Source organism: Podarcis raffonei, chromosome 6, assembly GCF_027172205.1.
Source record: "Podarcis raffonei isolate rPodRaf1 chromosome 6, rPodRaf1.pri, whole genome shotgun sequence".
NCBI lineage: Eukaryota > Metazoa > Chordata > Lepidosauria > Squamata > Lacertidae > Podarcis > Podarcis raffonei.
Genome location: NC_070607.1, coordinates 72350425 through 72373659, shown reverse-complemented (window position 1 = coordinate 72373659; position 23235 = coordinate 72350425). Strand labels below are relative to the sequence as shown.

The window sequence follows — 23235 nt, the reverse complement described above, 5'->3', positions numbered from 1 at the left end:
CTTTTTGAGAGCTTTGGATCTATTTTACTATTGTTTCAGCTCAAAAACTAGGGCAAGTTAGTGGCTGACCTAAAATATCGACCTAGAACTGCCACTCTGAATGGGCAATAGAAGAATGAGAGGGGCTGGGCTGGCCAGCCCTTATTTTCTAACTGTTTGTCTGCATGTCTGAACTCAGCTTATGAGCATTTTGATTGTACAACATATGCCTTTACTATCTGCAGCCTTGGTTGTATGTAAATGAAATTCCGATTGCTTATAAACTTCTGGATGAAAACACAGTGGGCCTGGGGGTCATGGTGGACTACAGTATATGCTGCACCTTGGAGCACATTTAAAATTAAGTGGGTTAGCAAAATAGCACAACCCCCTCCAACCTCCCAAAACACACCTTTTCACTGCTGCTAACAGCGGAATTTTATATGACATTGTCCATAAGCAGACCATGGCATGCCATGACTCAATCGCCATCTACTGCAAAATCCCATAGCCTTCAATGAAGCTCCTCAGAAACAAACAAACAAAACTTGAGGTCTGAGCCTCTAATTGCCCTTTTCTGCTGTGCAGCTTGCAAACAGAAGGGCTGGGAAATGCAAGGAGTTATTGTCATGGTCATTATTGCTAATTTGTCAGGCTGTCATTCTGTGGCCTGTGGAACAGTCACAACAATAGCAAGCGGCTCCCCACCCTCCTGTTCTTTTTTAAAATACATGCCTCAAATGAAAGGAAACAGCAATTGCTTGTGGATTGGCTTTTTATTATTACTATCTCGTGCCGGATTTCACCTGCTGCTGAGCTGTGGGTATTTCATTCCAGCCGGGGAGCTCTACCCATCTCTAAAAATCAAGGCGTGCTATGAAAGCACTGACTAAGCCTCCAACCGAGCAGGGTCTGTCTGTCGCCTGCCTCTTTATATTGCCTGCATCTTCTTGCTAATAACTTATTGAGTGCCTCAGATTTTCTGGTGTGTTGACCTTATGCATGATTCAGGTTGCCAGAGGCACAATAATACGATGTGCAGCGGCAGCTTTGGCCCAGCTCTTTTCCTGCCCTAGTTTCCATTATATCTGTGTCTGTGTGTGTGTGTGTGTGTGTGTGTGTGTGTGTGTGTGTAGTATTCCAGGCTCCTACAAATCCAGATCTGGTTTTGGGGCCTGCCTTCTTCTTCTTCTTCTCTCTCTCTCTCTCTCTTGCATCTCTGCCTTTTTCTCCCTCTCTCTCTCTCTCCCTCCCAACCTCTCTTCACTGTACTCTCAGGGGGATCTCACTCAGCACTGCTGCAGCATCACTAACAACCTCAATCCAGGAGACCGGGAAAGAGAGGCGGAAGGGGGAGGAAAAGCTGAATGAATGGGCATCGCATCAGTGATCATTATGGGGAGAACGGTAGCTGCTGCATAAAGAGGATTTTCTTTCTTTCCTTTTTTTATTTTAAAGGAGGGGGGTGGGTGGGAAAGGGAAGAAGACAAGGGAAAGAAGAAAGACCTGCCACAGCAATTAAGCCAGGCTTCATCGCAAAGCTTTCTTTGGACAAGTACTCCATGGCAAGGGGGAGCGTCTGCCCGGGCATCAGCTGTTGTCCCTTCCATTGACACCCAGGTGAGTCTAGCATTGTGCCGGTGGAAGAAAAATCAGCTGTATAGGGCCTTAACCAATGGCACGAGTGCCTTGGGGAATGTTGGCTTTCAACAATGAAGTGTGAAATGGAGAGACGCTACCGTTATTTACTGTACTCGCTATTTCAAGTGAGATGGATAGGATGTTTGTTTGTGTTTTGTGTTTGTGTGTGTGTGTGTGTATGCGGAGAAGTAGTCTTCCCTCTTATTTACCTCTTTTGTGCAACACCCCCAAATGCCAGTGATTGTTTTGCTTCTGTCAATACAGAGCCCCAGCCAGCCTTGGCAATTCGCTTGGTTACTCCACAGTTCTTAAGACCTTGAAATGTACCTGCTCCTGCTTTTGGTACCTGGTACCTGGTTCCTGATACGAGGGCTGGGGGAAGAGAATGTTAATTGCCATCAACAGTGTCTCTCTCTGTGTGTGTTTTTGTAGTGATTACATATAGTGTTGAGGAAAAGGGAGCCATTGAATGTGATTGTACTTGGCAGCAGGATTTGAGTGTTCTGTGTTGCTATTGATTTTATGCGTCACAGAGTCAGATACCATGGTGATGGGCAGCAGCGAGGTGGGTGGGTGGTTCATATTTGGGCCCACTAAGTTAGCCCCCGGTAACATCCCAAAAAGACAGGCAGGCATGACTGAGGACAACTGGCTTCATTCTGCTGTTGGGAGGTGGTAGAGAGTGTCTGAATAGCCTGAGCTGTGTTTTGACATCATAAGGAATAGGGTGGGAGAGAGTCCTTTTGGAGGAGACCTAATGATGGATTTATAGGTTTGTTGAAGAGATTTATATCCTGCATTGCTGTGAAGGTGTCCAAGGTGGTTAACAATGATGTGAAATCCAACCAAACATGATAACGAGGAACAAAGGCTGTGAGTGAAATCACTTAAAACTAACCATTTCTAGACAAAAATGAATAAAAAGCCAGGTCAATTACATGCCTGAATGTAGAAGCATTTGTTTCTGGGGGTTGGGAGGAGATGTGCTGCGTAGCTGGAGAAAACTTAGGATATTTGCCAACTCACATGGCTGAGACTCATGTTCAAAGCCTTGTTCCGATTTCCTCGGTTGTACTCTGCAGTCTTTCTGAAGCACACTCCAGGAAGACGCTGTGCTCTTAAGCACTGTATATTAGTGTTTTGCATAAACTATTGAGCATATATCTGTGTTATGTGTCTAAAAACAAACATTGAGGGGTGTGTGTGCATGCAAACATGATGGTGGCACTTGACATCTGTGACATGTAATATTCCTGGATGCATGTCTATGTGTGTGTGTCTACATGATGACTAGCTGAGCATGTGGTGGCTTACTCGTGTGCTGAAATGTGATGAGCAATGCTGCATGTTCTATGCGTGCGCGTTTTTGTGTGCACGCACGGGAGTTGCAGTGGGGGAGTGTGCCACCTGTGTCGAGCAGACCTTTGTCAGCCGGCGGCAGTTCCACACCTTGTAGCAGTGTGGAGTGGGAGGGTATAAAGCCGAGCTGTGGAATAATGGTAGATGGCGGTTCTCATCAATACGTTTCACAAATGTTTCCTTTAAATTTAGCACGCAGGTGGGAAGGTGGGGAAGGGAGGGCTGCTTTCCCAAAGGAGGAAGGAAATGCTACTGTTTTACTAACTCCCACTTCAGGTGTTCTGCTGGTAAAAGTAGACATTGATAATAAATTGGGAAACATCAGAGGGGGCGGGTGCATCCTTGTGCTTCCATTCTAGTTGTGACCTTGGAAGCACATGCCAATCATGCAGCCTTAAGTGGGGCTTCATGAGGTGGTATGGAAGGCAAGTGTGAGGCTGGAAAGGCAGAGCAGGGCAGAAGTGTAAATTCACTAAGGGAAGGAGCTTCCTCCAAGGGTTAACAGAGAAGGGTCCAGGTCAGATTTGAGAAAATTAACTGTGGAGTTTCTCTGTTGACATTCCATTTTCCGGATCTCTCTGTTTTTCTCCCATACTACGGGGCTCATGTTTCAGTACAGATTGCAGCCCTCTCTCCGCACTGCAAAACGTGTGATCATGGTACTTGTTGCCTGCAGAGTCCCAGTTTGCATGCTGAAGCAACTAACAGGGACAGCATTATACCACTCATCTATTTCCGCTTTTTATTTTTTTGGATTACGTTTCCGGTTAGAGCTTCCATTGGATTTTCTCTGAGAATCTGCAGCAACAGGGAATGCATGCTGGGGCACTAGGAGATCAGCAGGGGGTGCTGTGGGGTAAAGTGCTAATCTCATCAAAAAGAGATCGAAAGTATTCTGATGACTGAGAGACAGAGTGTCTTGTAGATGTGGGTAGTTGTGAGTATAAATCTATGTTGGTTAATCTCTTAGCATCTTGGTCCACATAGATCTATGGTTCCTGTTCTTTGTTGTCTCTCTGTTTTCTTGTATTACTGTACAAGCAGGTGGGTGGTATCTCTGTAAGAAAAGACAGGTGATCCCTTTGCTGGTGAACAAAGATCATACCTTGACAAAAAGCCAAACTCAACCAATATGGAAACATTGCAAATTTGTGGGAAATGTGTATTTAAAATGATGCCTCTATTACTTCATTCTGGAGCAGGGTTGGAGAACCTTTGGTCCTCTAGATGCTGCTGAACTACAACTCCCATCAGCCACAGCAAAGTTGACTAATGGCCAAGGATGATGGGAGTTGTAGTTCAGCAACATCTGAAAGGCCACAGGTTCCCTTCTCATGTCCTTCACAGGGGGCAAAAGATGCACAGGGGAGAACAGAGAAGCAATTTATCCAAGGTTACACTGAGTCAGTTCATACAACTATTGAAAACATGTGGGCTGAATGAAGTATGTGGCCTGGATTTGGCACAAAGTGAAGGAAGCAGCCCCCATTCACTGCCTTGCAACAATGGCTTTTTCATTATTTTGTTACAAACTCCTTTCCCAGCACTCGGTAGCTTTTTACAACAACCCTGGGGCTTAGGTTAGGCTGATTGAGTTGTTCGTGGTGACCCAGTGAGATTCAGAGCTGAGTGGGGATATGAACTTGGCTTGCAACATCTAAATCCCACACTCTGTCCACTGTACCACACTGGCATTCTGGTCCAGAAATGGGTTTGAGCTTGACCGTCAAAGTAATATGATCCCCCTAGGATCTCCCTCAGTTGGGGAATCATAGGAAGCTGCCTTGAATTGTGTCAGACCAGTGTGTTGCACAAAAATAATGATCCCAGTATAATAACTGATTAAGGAAAACTTGGCAAACTATCTTAATGATAAAACTTACACATGACGGAAACACATACTAAATAATCAAGGAAATAAATTTATAGAGAAGTTGGCCTTGTTTTTACATTTCTGGAATGACAAAATAAATGACAATATTTTTCCTTTAAATTTTATTGGTATTATTGTAGGGGGGTTGTTATGTTGCCTTTCTTCCCTCTTCAAATGTCATTTCCTTTTCTCTCTTTTTTTATTTCATTTGTTTTCTCCTTTTCTGTATGAGAAGCCAGGGTATTTGATGTGCAATTGTTTTTGCTACATATTGTCACAACATAATATTAATACTATTTATTTGTTTGTTTATTTTGTTTTATTTTTAAAAAATGTGCCAGACCGTTGATCCATCTAGTTCACTATTATCTATGCTGATTTTTACAGCTTTTCGGGGTTTCAGGTCGGAGTTTCTCCTAGTCCTACCTGGAGACAGCAGGGATTGAACCACAGCTGTCAACATTTCCCTTTTTTAAAGGGAAATTCCCTTATTCTGAATAGGATTCCTCGCAAGAAAAGGGAAAAGTTGACAGCTATGGATTGAACCCTGGACCTTCTGCATATAAAGCAGATGTTCTACCATTGAGCTACAACTCTTCCTCTAATAGTCAAATAGTAATATCATATCCAACTTATCAGTAGGCCTGCACATGAGTAACATGGGACCAAAGTGTGCTACAATAGAGCACCTAATTTACCCCACCCACATATGATTCACTTCCCATGTCTGATTTCATGTTCCACATATAATTAGGTCCTGCAGTTCATTGGGTAAATTCTCCTCCACCACCCCTGGGATTTATATATATATATATATATATATATATATATATATATATATATAGTTAGCATATAGTATCATAATGCAAATTCAATATGCATACATGCAAGTGAAGGCAATAGGTTTATCTTTACTCCAGTTGCCACTCTGGATTATTTACTTATCACCGGTACTTTGCCAGGCACTACATAGAAAATGTAGGAATGAGATTGCGATAGTTCAGAAGGCAGGCAGGCTCTCTCTCTCTCTCTCTCTCTCTCTCTCTCTCTCTCTCTCTCTCTCTCTCCTGCACCATCACTTACCAAGTATTTATTTATTCTGTTTTTTAGGGAGTTTTATATACCACCCTTCATAAAACACGATCCTAGGGGGATGAACTGCATGTATTTGCAGATCCCTTTGAAAACGGATAAAGCAAAATGTATGGCACGCTGTGTGTGTGAGAGAGAAAGAGATACTTCAGATGATAATGGTTGGCAGTTTGGGAACAGAGTGCCTCCTGTCTTGGTCTCCTTGATAATGATCCGGACTGTGTGAAGCATGAGATCTTTTCCACATCTGGAACCAGCTGCTGTAAATTAGCAACGTTCCATTAACTTCAGGGGATTTATGCAGGTATACAAAAGATAGATCATTTGTCCTCTAACTCCACGGGTACATTTTGTGCGGAACATACCAAGCCCTTCATGTCTCTGAAATGTAGTCTTTAAAATGAACAAATTGGCAGAGGAGCTTTAAGCGAAACTCGTTTCTTGCGCAGAGTGCCTTGTGTTGCAAGCCTTGTGTGTCTCTGCAGGGGTCAGGGTGCCAGAACTGCATTTCCGAAATGAGGGGTGCTGTGGCACTTTGCTGTCTGTTCTTTTTCCCTTCTATGGCCTTGTAATGATCTGAAAATAAAGGGGTGAAACCTGTTTAAAATAAGAGGCACCTCTCCAAAACAGGGAGTGTTTGGCAAGTTGTACAGAGTGAAGGAGCAAAAACAGAACCTGCATATCAAAAGCATTTGGCTGATGGATCAAGCTCAAATCTAAGACACACACAAAATAACCAGGAACCATAAAAATCCAGCAAATTTTACTCGATTGGTTTATCATACATAAAACATATAACAATGCAGTATACAAAACATATGAAATCTTCCAACACACTAATAAAATACATATGCTTGTTATAAGCCGGAGAATGATTTAACTAGCCAGCCACAGCTTAAGCAGATTACAATTCAGACTGCCAAATGTGTTTTGACTGTTTGGTCTTCTTCAGTGACAAATCATAACACTTGAGGCTGCTCTTGAATGGGTTCTGATTGAATTTTATTTCAGGTTTGTTTACATCGGGGTTCATGTTCTTAAAAATGAAAATATTCAATGATTGCATATATTAAGTTTTGCTTGCCTTCTCCTCTTATAAACATTTTCCAGGTAAGAGGAGCGCATGATGACTCAACAGTTGCTTTTTTGAAATACTAATGATGAGAAATCTCCCAGTCATTAGACAATTACGGGTTGGACAAGAAATTATTTAGCTTTAATCCCAGATATCTACTGCAAAATGTAGACTAAAGTAAAGGTAAAGGGACCCCTGACCATTAGGTCCAGTCGTGACCGACTCTGGGGTTGCGGCACTCATCTTGCTTTAGTGGCTGAGGGAGCCGGCGTACAGCTTCTGGGTCATGTGGCCAGCATGACTAAGCCTCTTCTGGCAAACTAGAGCAGCTCATGGAAACACCATTTACCTTCCCACTGGTGTGGTACCTATTTATCTACTTGCACTTTGACGTGCTTTCAAACTGCTAGGTTGGCAGGAGCAGGGACCGAGCAATGGGAGCTCACCCCATCGTGGGGATTCGAACCACCAACCTTCTGATTGGAAAGTCCTAGGCTCTGTGGTTTAACCCACAGCGCCACCCACGTCCCAGACTAAAGTAACCCATATTATTTCATTATTTTACCTTCTCTGTCCAGGCTCAAGCCCCAGTATTACAAATGTACTCTAGCTATGGTAGGATACTTGGTGTTGACAGAGATGTAACTAAAGTGGCATCTTACCTGAGGCAAGTTGGCCTGGTCCATCTCATCCTGTCTCATTGCATGTCTGCTGCCATTGGGTAGAAAACTATTTCAGTTCTTCCTTAAAATTTTAGGCACATGGTGTTTGAAAAGCATGGAGGAAGGCAGGGGTTCCATTTAGGATTTTGGCTGTAGGATGCGAGACACACAAAAGATTTCAGTGCAGAGGAGGGAAAGATGTCTCAAGGCCCTTGGATGCAAGGTTAAATGGATGCAGGTTTAAATAGCACAAGGGAGACTTGCAACAAAAAGTTGCCACTTACCACTGGAGTTTGCTATTGGAGGGAATAATATGTTCATTTTTTTAAAAGCAGCACATTCCAGGTCACAGTCTGAAAGCATGAAATGCAGTGACCTTGCTGGGTATGTTGAGTCTTAATGGAAGACACCTGGGTCTTCTATGTAAGCTCCCTTGATATATTAAAAAAAATGTTTTGGGTGCTATCCAGTGGTTAGGACAGTGCAGCATTTTTTTATCTGTGTAATGTAACTCCCCTGCCCTTTTCACACTCCACACATTTCCCTATATCTGCTCTACAGGGCTGGGGAAACCCCTGGAACAGATTTAGAGGACTTGCAGTGGGGTTACAGGTCTTGGGAGAGGAGCTACACCATGCAGCTCAAAGTCATTGTGCTCATCTCACTGTTTAGTTAGGTACCACCCTTACACAAATAATTAAAATAATTTTTAAATCTCATAATAGATAGCACAGGGCAATCAGCACAGGACAAAAAGGTCACCATTTTCTTAAAAAGCAAATAGATCTGTATCTCTTGCCTGCTCATCTGGTATCTGGGTCCACTTAATTGTTTGTAACACATTTACTCTACTTGTACTACTACTACTACTACTACTAATAATAATAATAATAATAATAATAATATAATTTTTATTTATATCCCGCCCTCCCCAGCTGAAGCCGGGCTCAGGGCGGCTAACAACAATAAAACAGTACAACAGTACAACAGAACACAACACTCTAAAATCATTCATTATAAAATTAATTCAAATCAAACCAATGGCAACCATTGGGCCAGAGCTCCGCGAAGATTGCCGAGGGAGGGAGTCAGGTTGTGCCCTGGCCAAAGGCCTGGTGGAACAACTCTGTCTTGCAGGCCCTGCGGAATGTGATGGCCAGATACTGGAGCTCCTGAGTAACAGTTGTGTGTGGTTTTAAGCAGGAGGGTTGAGGTATGTGTCTGCTTGCTGATCTTCTGAAATGGAATGTGGGTGTCTCATTTCTATCTCTTTCCCTATTACATAACCTCTTCAACTCACTTTGCGCCTTACAGTTGCTTTGTGCATTGTCGCCATGCCACATCTGGTGAGAATGGCTGCTCCAGTAATGGGCTCCTCACTGTGCATGTACACAATGTTTTGAGGATGTAGCCTTAGCAATGGGCAGTCTTGCTCCACAAGTCATTCCGTAACCTCATCAGTCCAACCGTAGAAGTGCACCAGGTGGGAGGCCACAGGTCTCAGGAGAAGTGCCTGACTTCAGGGGTTGACCCATAGAAAATCAAGTTCTCCAGAACCTGGTAGAGCCTTGCGGAGGTGGGCAGGAAACTGAGGCTTTAGAAGCTTCAGATCACTTTCAACTGGGAACTCTCCATGGTGCTGCAACAACCAACCTGCCTTGCCGCCTTGTCCTTTGGCCTCTGCAAGACCAGAACAGGACATTCCACTTAGCATCTGTGCAAGCATTTTATGGGACAGTGCTAGCAGCTGCTCTCCCTCCGCTTATGCTGCTTTGGATTCATTCCATTACTCTGGGCATGCAGCCGCCATTATGATCCATCCCAAATCCTTATTATCAGTCGGTGTAGTGATTCATAAAATCAGAGTAGCCTTGCTGTTTGAAAAATGTTTAGCCCAATAAGCAGCAGCAGTGATCGTTTTCCCTTTTAAGGACTGTCCAAACAAAACCCTAGTCTGATCATTCTGATGGATGTTAGCAAAAGTTAATTCTTCTTATATCTTGGCGTATTCTTCCAGATACCAAGAACAATAAAATTGCTTTATTTTTCAGTCAAAGACGATTGTGCGGCAGGTTTAGAAGTAAGCACTCTATGTACTCTGTAAATTGCCTGCAATCAGGCATCTACTGAGCACTGATTTTTAGCTTGTTTTTCTCAAGGATAAATAGCCAAAGTTCAGTTTGTGTGCATGTGTGTTGTTTTGCTGTCTCAACATGCATGAAATGATATTGAGGTGGAATTGCTGGAGCACTTTCCTAATCCAGTAAGGAACCAGTGGAAAGCAGGTCATCCTTGGTATCTATGTGAACTTAACTCAGAAGTCCTTTATTGCAGGTAATATAGCACAATAGTTCTCTTAAAATTGTGCTCACATTTACTTTTTGGATCCAGTTCAAAGTGCTGCCTTTTATCTACCTTGTATGGATTCTGTTCTTGCTGGCTTTGAGTAAATTCTTCACTGTAGTTGTAGTCAGCAAAGGCCACTCCATCCACTTTCCCTAGATAAAAATACCAAGGTGTTGGAGGGACACAATGTTCCCTATAGCATGCATTTAATTCTGGACTTATGACAGACTTGTGGAAAAGGGACCTTTGTTCACTGAAAGTCAAAGTGAGGAATCTTACTTTCTAGAACAGAATCCAATGTCTTCTAGAGAGTCATTGATAACACTGTATCATCTATACCAGGCTCCCCCAACCTGGAGCCCCCTGTTTTGAACTAGGGCTGATGAGACTTGTAGTTTAAAACTTCTGAAGGGCAGCATGTTGGGAAAAGATGATCTAAAAGGACTCGGGGAAAGTCTCCATGACAGGAGTCTTTCACAGTCATACCTGGAAATACCAGAGATTATCATTACTGATTTATATAACAGTATTTCTCAAACTTGGGTCTCTATCTGCATTTGGACTACAATGCCCAGCATCCCTAGCTAGCCAGACAAATGGTCGGGAATTATGGGAGTTGTAGTCCAAGATTGAAAAACACTGATATTCCACTTATATGTCGTAATGGCTTCTGTTTGCAAGCTTAAACTCAATTATAAAACCCATGCATAATTAAAACACACAATAAAGCAATGCCATCAAAACATTAAAAGCATCCATATTTAAAATATGCAATAAAATAAGCTTATTAAAAAGCATAACAATTAACTAGTTTTAAAAGCAAATAAAACAACTGGATCATATGTGCAAGTTCAAGTGGAGGGAATTGGTCTTCAAGAGCCAGCAGAATGCCAATAGTGATGGTGCGACTCATATTTCAGCAGGGAGCACATTCCACAACATTGGTGCCACCACCATGTTACCATACACCAATAATCATCAAGCCATGGCAAAACTGGCCAGGTTCCATTTGCTGATCATAATGCCCTTGCTGGACAGTGGAAGGGATTGAAACTGGAACCTTATGCATTCACAGTGTGTGCTTTACCACTAAACTATGGCTCTCTCTCAGGTTTCTGGGGTGGACCTTAACACAGAAAATATGAAATAGAATGGGTCAGCAGCAACTAAAGGCATTCAGAAATAACCTAGAATGTGTTGGATACACATATTTAATGTGCCTGATAACAAAATCTTCTGCCTGGAAACAGCCTAACATTCTGATCCTATGTCTGCTTATAGAGAAATCCCACTGATAGCTGTATAACGCTAAGTATAGCTGCAGTTAGAGATGTAAGAAGACCTCTTTCTTCATTCCACCCCATATTTGTCACATGCAGCGCAGTTTTCAATCTGCTGCAGTTTGGCTTCCATCAAAAACTACAATATTTGTCTAGCTGTCCACTATGTAGGAATTTTATGTAATTAAAGACAGTTAATTGTGTTGTTACATTATTCCACAGCATTTTATTAATTTCATTCATATGCCACCTCTCCAATGAATTCAAGGTGGCATATATACATCTCCTGCTCTCTATTTTATTCTCGCAACAACCCTGTGAGGTAGGTTAGGCTGAGAGTGAGTGACTGGTCCAAAGTCACCCAGCAAACTTTGGGGTTGTGTGGGGATTCAATCCCTTGTCTCCCAGGTCCTAGTCCAGCACTCTAACTGCTACACCACACTGGCTCCATTCATTTCAATGTAAAGGAAACACTTTCCAATGACTGGAAACAATTTCCAATGCAACTGGGGGAAAATGTCATCAATTACATATTTGTGAACTGAAAATAGTTCTAGACATGGAATAAGCAAACATCAGCAATTTACACTCCTGTTTCCCTTTTTATCAGAAGTCAACAGCATTCCTAGTTGCAACCTAATACTCCCATAGTGTTCAATTTTACCATTTCATCCTCTGATACTACCAACACCTATGAGCCTGGATTTTTACTTAAATGCCAATTTTGCAATGGCCCATTGATATAAAATTCGTATTTGGCTAGTTGTTTCTAGGAATTCAGTCCCTCCTGCAATGAAATGTTGTCATTTTGCAGCGTGTTATTTGCATTTTATGCTTCGTAACTGCTGTTTCAGAGTTTTATTTTTTAACTCGGCTGGATGCCTCCACAGATAACATCTCTTCTTGCTGGAACTGAAAGGATATGTATTTCTCATGAATGTCATGTCTGGGTTTGCACAGTGCATCAAAGAAAACAATTAGAGGGCTCAAGTTCCAAACCTTATAGAGGAAGAGCTCAGAGTAGACCAAAAGTTATGTTTCTTATTGAGTTCTTACTTAGGCAAGCTCCTCTCAGCTTGGGGAAAGTTGGATTAAGTTTAGTAGCTCATCCATTTTTGTGAAAAGACTTAAACATGGGTAGGCAAACTAAGGCCCGGGGCCCGGATCCAGCCCAGTTGCCTTCTAAATCTGGCCCGCAGACAGTCCGGGAATCTGTGTGTTTTTACATGAGTAGAATGTGTCCTTTTATTAAAAATGCATTTCTGGGTTATTTGTGGGGCATAGGAATCCATTCATTCCCCCCCCAATATAGTCCGCCCCCCCCCCCAAGGTCTGAGGGACAGTGGACCGGCCCCCTGATGAAAAATTTTGCTGACCCCTGGACTTGAACAATTAGCATTATTGTGTGTGTATCTTCTGAGGAACTCAGGGTGACTTACATGATGCAGACCCTCCCAGTATCCCTGTTTTCCAGGAACAGTCCTGGAATTACAAAACCCATCCTTGCTTCTGATTTGATCCCAGAATTTCTGTATTTCCCCCACCAGTGCTGCCGCTGCTGAGCTCAGGAAGAAGGATGAGCCAGCACTTACACCAAGTGATGGTGGTGGCGGCGGCAGCAGCAGTGGCAGCTATGAGAGAGCATCCTGTTGCCTCTCCATGGCTGCTGCTAACAGCCTCCTCCCTTGGGCAGCTGATAGCAGCTGCTGGAGGACAGTCGAGGAGGAGGAGAAGCTTCCCCCACCGAGGCCAAGTTCTGTGTGATGCTCCAGCTCTGATTCAGCAGTAAAGAGAGGGTTTTCATGGTGAAAGCTCCAGAGCAAAGACAAAGAAAGGAGGACTGGAACTCTTATTCAGATACTGGAGCATGAGTCAGACCATTGGTCCTTCTAGCAAAGGGTTGCTTTCACTAACTGGTCTCTAGGATTTCAGCTGCTCTCTAGGATTTCAGAGAGGTCTCTCACAGCCCTACCTGGAGATGCCAGGGATGGAACTCAGGACCTTCTGCATGCAAAGCAGATACTCTACCACTGAACATGACTGGTCTGTATTGATCAGTTCAAGACTTGCTTAGCAGCTATTAATACTACAACAGATACTGTCTTATGCTTTTCCAAGCACTGAGATGCATTATCTCCTATCACTGTGTTGCAAATATTGAATAATACTGGAAGCAACTCTGGTTATGCATATTGTACAATTTCATATTCGTAGCTCAGGGACATGTTGGTGAAACAATATTTATGGAAAGAATCTCTTATCTCTTATCTCTTATCTGCCTTATAACCTCTTTCTTCCAATACCCTCCATGTTTGAAATAATTAAGGATCTAGTTATGATCAACTTCCAGCACCAGGGCAAATCTGGATTAGTATCCAGGTCATATCTGTACTCCTCTTCCGGTGACAAAGCTATAGCCCAGGAGTTCAAAGCAATTACGTTTATATTCCCACATGTGATAATGTTGCCTTGACATTTATGTAGAGCTGAATGAAAGCAATGAATTACACCCCTCTGGGGTATGGTGAAGGATGTGTATGAATTCTATACCTCTGTAGTCTGTATTGAGAAGGACAAAGTGTACAGAACAGTTGTTGTATGGCATTACCAACCTGAGCATCTAGACAAAATAACAGAGCAGCATCAGTGCTAATCTCTTTACTTTTTTCAGTAGTATGTGGGGAACTTGCATGTCTTTGATCTGAGTATCATTGAAAGCTAATCATAATTATAATGATTAATAATTATATCACCTTATGAGAAGGCCTGTCCATCCCACACCTCATCAATAAGGTTCAAGATTACTAACTCTAACTAGCTGTCAAATGGAAAATGTTGGTGTAAAGTCATAACTTAGGTTGCTTAATTTAGTAGTGCTTGTCCATGAACCTTGGAACGAACAATTAAAAGTCCAGGATACCAAATAAGATTACTGATGTAATATAGATTCTTTAGGTCCATATCATTTTAAAAGGCTCACCCTTCCTTTAAAAATAAATAAATATGAGACCGCATAAATGGATCCAGAGTGAGATGAGGTGGAACATGGTGAAAACAATGAGAAAACTGGAATTCTGCAATGCTGAACTCTCACAAGCACCCTCTGTATACATAGAGAATAGCTAATTGTTTTGAGCAAATGGAAGGGACTAGCAGAAGGGAAACTTTGACTTGATCCAGGGACACGATGCTGGTGTCATTGTGGCCTCAAGTAGGTCTCTGCAGGAACTTTCCAAAATAGTATAGGCCTTAGTAACATCAAAGCCAAAAACGGGACTTGGCAACCCTTTGAACCTGCTGCGACAAATCTCCCAGGCATTTTGAGGATAAAACCACTCATCTCAGTGGCCACTTAAGTGCTGCTGTTTTGACAGGCCTGGCTGAAATGTCCATCTGTTCTGATTTTTGTAGGATCATTTTTGGTTTTTTCCACTACAGTCATCTAGTAAGACCCTCCTGGTGCCACAGGTAATAAAAGTTTGACTGGCAGCCACTAGGGGTGAGCATTTTTGGTTGCGGCACCTTTTTTATGGAACCAAAACTTAGTTAGGTATCATCCTTGATGGCATTCTGCCACCTTCCTAAAAAAATTTTTAGTCAGTTATCTGATTGCAGCTGTGCTTTATTGTATGTATGTGTGAGTGTTGTATTTATCAGATCTATCTATGTATCATGTACAGCACCTCATTTCAGTGAGAGATGATATTTAAATGTTTTTCAAAAATAAATGCTCTTCTTGTTAATTCGGGGTAGCCAATGAGGTGCTTTCCAGAAGTTGTTGGGCAATGATTTCCATCATCCCTGACCATTGGCTATGGTGTCTGAGGATGATGGGAGTTGTAGTCCAGCAACATCTGTGGAGAGAGGTACGATGTTGTCTACCTAAGGGCTAGTTGTTGTTCTTTTCTGTCTCAGCAGAGTTGAAAAGGTGTGGTTGGTTGACTTAATGGCACCTCCCAACATGGCTCTGTCAGTTCTTAGAATCAGCCATCATGATGACTGACCATTCAAATTTCCCAGGTTCCATCCCTTATATGCTCCATTGATAGATATAGACTCAGCTGCACTTGTGGCAGTGGTTGTTGTTGGACCAACCTGCTACACTAGCAGGCATCACCCTTCCTGGATTTATTGTCCAGCAGAGCAGCATTAGCAAGAAACAAAGCAGCACCCTGGGAGATATTTATAGCTTCCATAATGTTATTCCCTTGCCAAGCTATTACGGAAATAGGCTATAAGTATATCATAGGAGAAGAGATTTTAATGGCAATGTGTTGTTGTTGCTTTTGGCTTCTTGTTTTTAACCATAAGATTTGGAAGCTACATTTCCTTGCTAATGAGTTGCTTCATCCAATTAATATTTTGACCAAGCTGGCACCAGAAATGAGACTTAGGCTGGAATTACGTGTTTGGCAGTGAACCAAACCAAATGAGACTTAGGCTGGAACTTTGTGTTTGACAGATTTCCGACCCTGTCTTTGCTTTTCAGCAAGTGTGGGCAAATGTGTGAGCCTAACCCTTGCCCCACCCACCACTTATTTTCCTTTGCAACACCTCCCTCCAATTATTCCCCCACAAATGCTTTCGTGAAAAGAAGTCAGAAGAGAGTAGGCTGAAGGATCTTCCAGAAGGACTGTTTGGGGAATTTGAAGGATACAGTGGAGATGAGTCCAAGTGTGTGTGTGCAATAAAGGTGAACTGCAATAAAGGAGTCTCAAACCATTTTGAGCATGTGAAATGCCTGAGAGACTTGTCTTTCAATGCAGCCACGATGCGTTGATGCAGCAATGATGTCCCTCTACCTTATTCGGGGACCTGGCCAGATCAGAGTTTAAATTCAGCTAGCAGATAGTCATACAGTGCCCAGGAATAAGAGAAAATTATGGATCCTTTCATACGGGCTTGGAAATAAGCTCACACAACTTGCTAGCCTGCAGGGTAAAGGTAAAGGTACCCCTGACCGTTAAGTCCAGTCGCGGACGACTCTGGGGTTGCGGCGCTCATCTCGCTCTATAGGCCAAGGGAGTCAGCGTTTGTCCACAGACAGCTTCCGGGTCATGTGGCCAGCATGACTTAGCCGCTTCTGGCGAACCAGAGCAGCACACAGAAATGCCGTTTACCTTCCTGCCAGAGCAGTACCTATTTATCTACTAATAGTCAACATGGAAATGCAGACTACTAGAGTCTTAGCAGGCTAATAATAATAATAATAAAAAGATTGGTGAAGGGATGGAGCAATCTGTTGTTCCACTATCAGCCTGTTTGCTTTCAGTGCTGGTGACAAAGGAAGGGGCTCCTCTTCCTGGAGGGATAGCATGAACACCAAGGGACCAGAAGGGAAGCAGATTGATTCTAGGCTACAAGACTACTTTACTTAAGGGGGTGGGGGATAGGTTTTTTTAATGCAATTGAAATAGAAAGAAAAGGCTGCTCTATTCTTAAATCTTGTTTATCAGTGCTTAACTACCTCTCCTTCAGGTTTGTCATCTCTGTTTTATTTGGATTCTAAGCCTTGAAGACATGGACATTATTACTTCTGTGCTCTTTATAGCCCCATGTGTACTCTTAGTGGCATTTAATAAATATGGAATAGTAAAAGGAAGAAGAGATGATTGGGGATGGGGGCAACTGCAACTGAAAAAGTCTGAGCTACTATAGTGTAATGGCTAAGAAAACTTGTTGCTGGAGGAGAAATCTTCTGTATCCGGGTGAGAATGTTTGGTGAGAACTCTCATAATGAGCTCTGTTAAGACTACAGAGGCGGTGGTTGGTTTGGTGGAAGTATCCCTGCAGTGGAAATCCCCTTGGAGTTGACACTTCAGTGGTCACCAGCACTACCCTGAGACACTGGTTTTGGCCCTGCAACCTGGTTGGATGCATGGTAGGAGAGTATGGAAAGAAGGCTACCTTGTGGGAAGAAAGTCCATGATAATAGCAGGCATAAGGCCACTGTAGGTCACATCACAGCAAACTCTGCCCTCAAACTCAGGCTTTGTCCTTCTAACTTTTTGAGAGCTGGAGGAGGGGTCCCACTCATTTGTCATCTGGCACAGAGCCCCCTTTCCTTGGTTCTCTTAGTGTCCCATCACCTTTCCTTTGTTCTTTTAATGGCCCGTCAACCTCATCAAGAAGCTAGCTTAATTAGCTTTTCACACTTGTTAGGATTATAGGTGTCTGGCACCCACAAATTCATAACAGTATGCTGATAACGTGTGAGGGAATGTGGATCAGAATCTGAATTCTGTTTTTGCCAAGTTGGGTTTACACTCATGATTTAAGCCTCTTATATGAGAACTTCCTTAGTTGGAAATGTGTTCCATTTCCTTCCCTTTTCTGAGCACCATCCCACACCTTTATGTAATGCAAAGGTCACTGCATCCCATAAGGTGATGAAACAACAGAACACTTGGCATTCTCAATCTTCCCCTTTTGTCATCATAGCTCTGCCCCTTCAGTTGGTTTGGTGGGGGCTAACCTGCACATGCTGTGTGCGTGACAGATCCCGCTGACACCTCATATTTTGACTGCTCCATTTTATTGTTCCTGTTGCTAAGAGATGCTGAAAGGCCATCCTCCTCCTTTTTTTCTGAGAAAGCAATGCCTTATTACGGTACTTGCTTTGGATATTTAATCTGTCTTGTTGTGATGAGTCAGCCTTCTTTGGGTACATAGACATACACTCCCCCCTCCCAGTTGACCGCTGTTGGCTTAATCCCCTCTCTCTGCATCCAGGTTGTAGAGCAAGCATGGGGAACTGTGGCCCTATAATCGTTGTTAGACTCCCATCAATTTCAGCCAGCAAAGCAAATGGTCAGGGATGATGGGAGTTGTAGTCCAGCAATATCTAGAGGACCACAGCTTCCATACCTCTTAGATGGTCTAATTCAGGGTAGACTTCAGACAATGGGACCTCTTAGTTACAATCTTTCTATATTTTGCAACGCCCATAAACGTAGTTTATGAATACTGAGTACTTCAGTTACCCTCACTTTGACTGAGTGCATGTTCGGATTGCAGCAAACAGGAAAAAATACATGACACTACCTTGGAACAGTTGTGCAAAGAACCAACTAGAGGTGAGGCAACCCTGGACTTAATCCAGCCTGGGAACTGTTGAGAGGTTTAAGTGTTGTTGACTTGGTGGGGAATATTGACCACATCTATCAGAGTCACCAGATATGTAAATGGAATGCTGCCTAGCAACACAGAAACAGTTAATTTCAAATGATTCTCAAAATTGAGGAGATTAGGTAAAGGAGATTAGATGAAAGGAAGAGTCAAGAGGGTAAAATCTCTTCAAGATGCTTGGAGGTTATTTAAAGACATGATGAGATAATAGAAGCTCAGCTAGAATGTATGTCACAAACTTGGGAAAGGACAGAGAGAGAACGAACTTCTAAGAGGATACTAGCATGGTCAACAGGAACATAACCAAAGGCCCATCTATTCCTGCATTCTCAGAATGTCCAGCTCTCCAGCAAGTGGCGTTTAGAGGTAAACCACTTCTGATACTTGATAGCTTTATCCTCCTTGAATCTGTTAACGCCTTTTTGAAGCTATCGCATATTGGTGGCCATCCCTACATCTTGTGGGAGATAATTCAGTTTAATTGTACTGAATTATATTCATTAAGTGCTTAAGAATATAAGAGCCTTCTGGATCAAAATCATTCCTCCTAAAGCTCGGTTTCCCAACCCTTGATCATCTTAGTCACCCTCCTTTGCTTATCAATTTCCTTCTTAAATTGTGTTGCCCAGAATTGGGCACAGTATTCCAGGTGTGGAGTGACCAAGGCAGAAGGTAACAAGAAATGAAATTCTAACAGGGGCCCTCAAACTACGGTCCGAGGGCCGCATCCGGCCCGCCAAGGTTCTGGATCCGGCCCACCTGCCAGTTGCAGAACCCGCTGCTGACTCCCTTCCTCGAAGTCCGAGGAAGGGCAATGAAGTGGGCAGGTGACTTCAGTGCCACTTACTGAGCACGCTCAGCTGGACCAGCACATGCTCAGCATCCCTTGGCCAGGGAGGAGAGCAGACCAGTGCCCCTCCAAGTTGCAACTCCGGCCGACACCAGGCACTTCCTCCCCCCCCTCCTCCCCCCTCTCCTGCTGTGGTGTCAGTGGAGGCCTCACCCCAGCCACTCTTGGCTTCCTGGAGTACCGGGGCAGAGCTGCAAGGAGCAGCAGCAGCCATGCAATGCCTGGGCCTGAGTCAGCATCAGCTGGGGACGAAGCATGGTGGCAGATAAACAGGGGGCCAGACGGTGAGCCCCGCATTCTGCCTTCCTCCCTCCCTACTCAGAAACTGGGCCAAGTGGGATCTGCAGCTGCTAAGGTACCGCTGGGTCCTACAGAACCTCCTGAGTCAGGAAGAGCACTATAGCCCCCGGGTCTCCTATTTCCGGTGTGTGCAGAAGGAGATCCAGCCCTCCATGCGGAAGATGTTGGCTTTTTGAATGTTGCCGGTCTGTGCCAGGACCCTGTTCCTCCCCCCTCCCCCTCATGCCCTGCATTATCCCTTCCACTCGTGGGATCAGATCCCGGCTTGCAGGACACCCTGTCCCCCTCCTGCCTCTTCTTGCTCTTTTTCCCACCACCTGAGAGCCCCTTCCCTTTTTTTCCATCCCCTGTTTCTGCTTTCTCCTCCTCCCTCTCTCATTCCTTCCTTCCTCTCTCCCTTCTCCCTTCCTTTGCTTATTCAGGTCTGCTTTCTGTCTGGCTTTTCCCTCCTGTTGCTGGCACTGTTCATGTGGGAACCCTGATTTACTTTTGTGAGATAAAGCTTGGAATATGACTTAAATATGAACAGCAACATAGGCTTTAGTTTGGGGAAGTTGTTAACAGGCGCAGCACTTTCCAGGATCACCTCCCACGCATTAAAAGTAACCTCCAAAAGCATACACTAGCCTGCTCTTTGTTTATGTGCATTACAAATATTTTGTAAAATTATTTTTTCTACAGACACACACACACACACACACACAATGTTTGTGCATATAATAATTTATAATAATTTATTTTTTATACCCCGCGGCTTCCAACCAAATATTAAAAACAATACAGCATCAGACATTAAAAACTTCCCTAAATATGTATGTCATTAATTAACATAAAATTAAAATTGTTCTTCATTTTAAATATTGTATTGTTTTTCCTGTTTTTGGTGCACTACAAATAAAATATGTGCAGTGTGCACAGGAATTCGTTTATATTTTTTTCAAACTATATAGTCCGGCCCCCAACAGTGTCTGAGGGACAGTGAACCAGCCCCCTGTTTAAAAAGTTTGAGGACCCCTGTTCTAGTACTAAGTGACAAATCGACGGCTCAGCAGAACAGAATGCTACGTGAGAGCTCTTAAATGACCAACAATTTCACAGTTGAATTATTTGAACAAAAGAATGCACCTTACTAAAACTCCATAACACCTTCATGTCAGGGATGGGAAAGGAGCCAATCTGACATGAATCTGTAAAATGGGTCATCACTGAAAAAAAGATCTTTATTTATGTACTTATATTATAAACCACAGCTCAAAGCAAATAACAACGCATAAAATAAACAATACATAAATAAAAGGAAACAACCCCATTAAAATTCTATTAAAAAGCTATCAACTGAACAAATGACTGAATCAAATAATAATAGGCAACTTTTGTGAAAACTATCCAAAAAATAGTCTTTAGACAGGGTATTCTAGAGTTTTGTTAGCTCAATTTCTTTCCCAGGTATCTTGATTGAATGCATTGCTAAAGATAGAATTAAGCAAAAACATTAGTGCTGGATCGCACCAAAGGTCCATCTAGCTCTGGTCCTGCATCAGCTCTAGCAACCATGTTCAATGATCAGGAATGGTTGGAGTTGTATTCCAACATATTCCCCATTTATGATATAGTCCAACATAGTGCTTCCCATCATGGCCAGCGCTGTGCCTCAGGGAAGCCATCAAGCAGAGATTAAAGACCACCAACCACTCCCACTGATGCGTCCCAGCAAATACAAAACTAATCTTGCTCAAGAATGATCAGCATAGCATCTGAAAACTTTAAGTCCTGTCTTGCAAACCCTTTAGAATTCTATGTGAATGTCAAAGATACAGATAGATGATCTAGTACAGGCTTCCTCAACCTCGGGCCCTCCAGATGTTTTTGGCCTACCACTCCCATGATCCCTAGCTAGCAGGACCAGTGGTCAGGGATGATGGGAATTGGAGTCTCAAAACATCTGGAGGGCCGAGGTTGAGGAAGTCTGATCTAGTAGATGCTATATACTTGGACTTCAGGAACCCTTCAACAGATTTCCTCACCAGAGAACTCTGAGTATACTTAGCAGTCATCCCATTAGTGGAAGAAGTCATCTTGTGGGCTGGTAACTGATCAAAGGCCAGGAAGTAGAAATATACAAGACAGTTTTCACAGGAGAGGGGAGCAAGTAGTGGAGTCCACCAAGGAAACAATGCTACTGAATTTATTAAATTTTATAGAACTGTGATGAACAATGTAGTAGTCATAAGGTTAGTCATGAACAATTGTTGGTTACATCGAATTGTTCAGCATGGTGAAAAACCAACTGAAGCAGACCATAACAAGTTCCAGGACCTTTCCCAGCTGGGTGAATGGGCAACGAAACAGCAAAAGAGCTTCAACATAAGTGTAAAGTGAAATCTCCCAATTTCAGACCTACATTGATGGGTTGTGAACTGACTATGGCTGTCCTAGAACGAGAACTTGAGATTGCAGCAAATAACTTGATGTTAGCCTAAATGTATCCATTCATATACTGCATTTATATAGCCACTCCCTAACAGGAATTCTCTGGGTAGCTCACAAAGGACATTGGTCTGAACCAGCAAGGATCTTAAGTTCTTAGTTTTAAGTAGCTCAGGACAAAAAATGGAAAACCATGCTAAAGAAAAATGTTCTTCCCACATAGTCCCGGCCTGCCTTCTCACATCCAGCAGCACATGTATTTCAGAAAATATGTACTGGCATTTTAGACATTGCTAGGAGGAAAAAAATGAAATCCAGATGGTTCCAAGTGATAACAGAAGGTGGTTGTAGAACCAATGGTGAAAGTTTGGACTGGTCCAGATGGTCCAGAGCCTTCAGTTGCAGAGACTCCCTAATATATTTATAGTGCAAACAGCATTTTAATAGGAAAGTGGTGTCATGGCGATGTCCTTCGTAGATCTGCAGGCTCAGCTGCTTATCCAGGACATGATCACAGAACAGCTTGCTACCAAAGATATGATTTCACTGATTAACAAGATACCCTTTTCAGTCCCAGTCACAGGTTTTCTGTTGTCATATTACAGACAGTTTACACATGGTAGAATTCAGAACCATCTCAGATTGCAAGAGGGGGCATTGTGTTTTTGAATATTCCTTCATATAAAAACACTGGCTCCGTGTAGTAAACTTGCACATGGGTGGAAACTGTTCAGTGTAGTCCTCCCCTGTATCTGCTAATTTATTTCATGTCAAGATAAGTCAATGCAATGTTGCATCATCATCATCATCATTTTATTTGTATGCCGCCTTTCCATAGTTGAAACTATGCTTGAGGCGGCTTACAACACGACAAGATTTACTAACTTACTTACTTACTAACATAACAAAAGTCATAAAGAAAGCACATCAAAAGGTACACAACCAAATGCAAAACAATTTCCACATAAATCATAAAATCTAAAACTAAAAAATGCAACATTAATATCAATAACAATTTAAAATGACAGATAAAAACTAAAAACATTTTTTTAAAAAGGAGCCATCTCCGTCGAGCTGCAGCAGCAGCAGTCCTTTATGGAGCCCTCCAGGCCCCGCCCCAAGCCAGGTGGAAAGAGGCAGACAGGACCCTTCAGGCTCAGCAGGCAGTCCTGATGCTTCCAGTGATTGCCCATTAGGGTGACCAGGGTGCTGCTCCACCAAAT

At 42.9% G+C, this 23235-nt stretch overlaps 1 protein-coding gene across 4 annotated transcripts in view; it reads left to right on the top strand.

Annotated features, from left to right (window-relative positions):
* The first annotated feature begins 1467 nt into the window (after positions 1-1467).
* DLGAP4 (DLG associated protein 4) overlaps positions 1468-23235 on the top strand; it is a 332681-nt gene continuing 310913 nt past the window's right edge. For all 4 annotated transcript variants that reach the window (XM_053393983.1, XM_053393984.1, XM_053393981.1 and 1 more), the window contains exon 1: positions 1468-1599. The gene's annotated coding sequence lies outside the window, so the exon portion shown is untranslated. The remainder of the gene's footprint in view (positions 1600-23235) is intronic.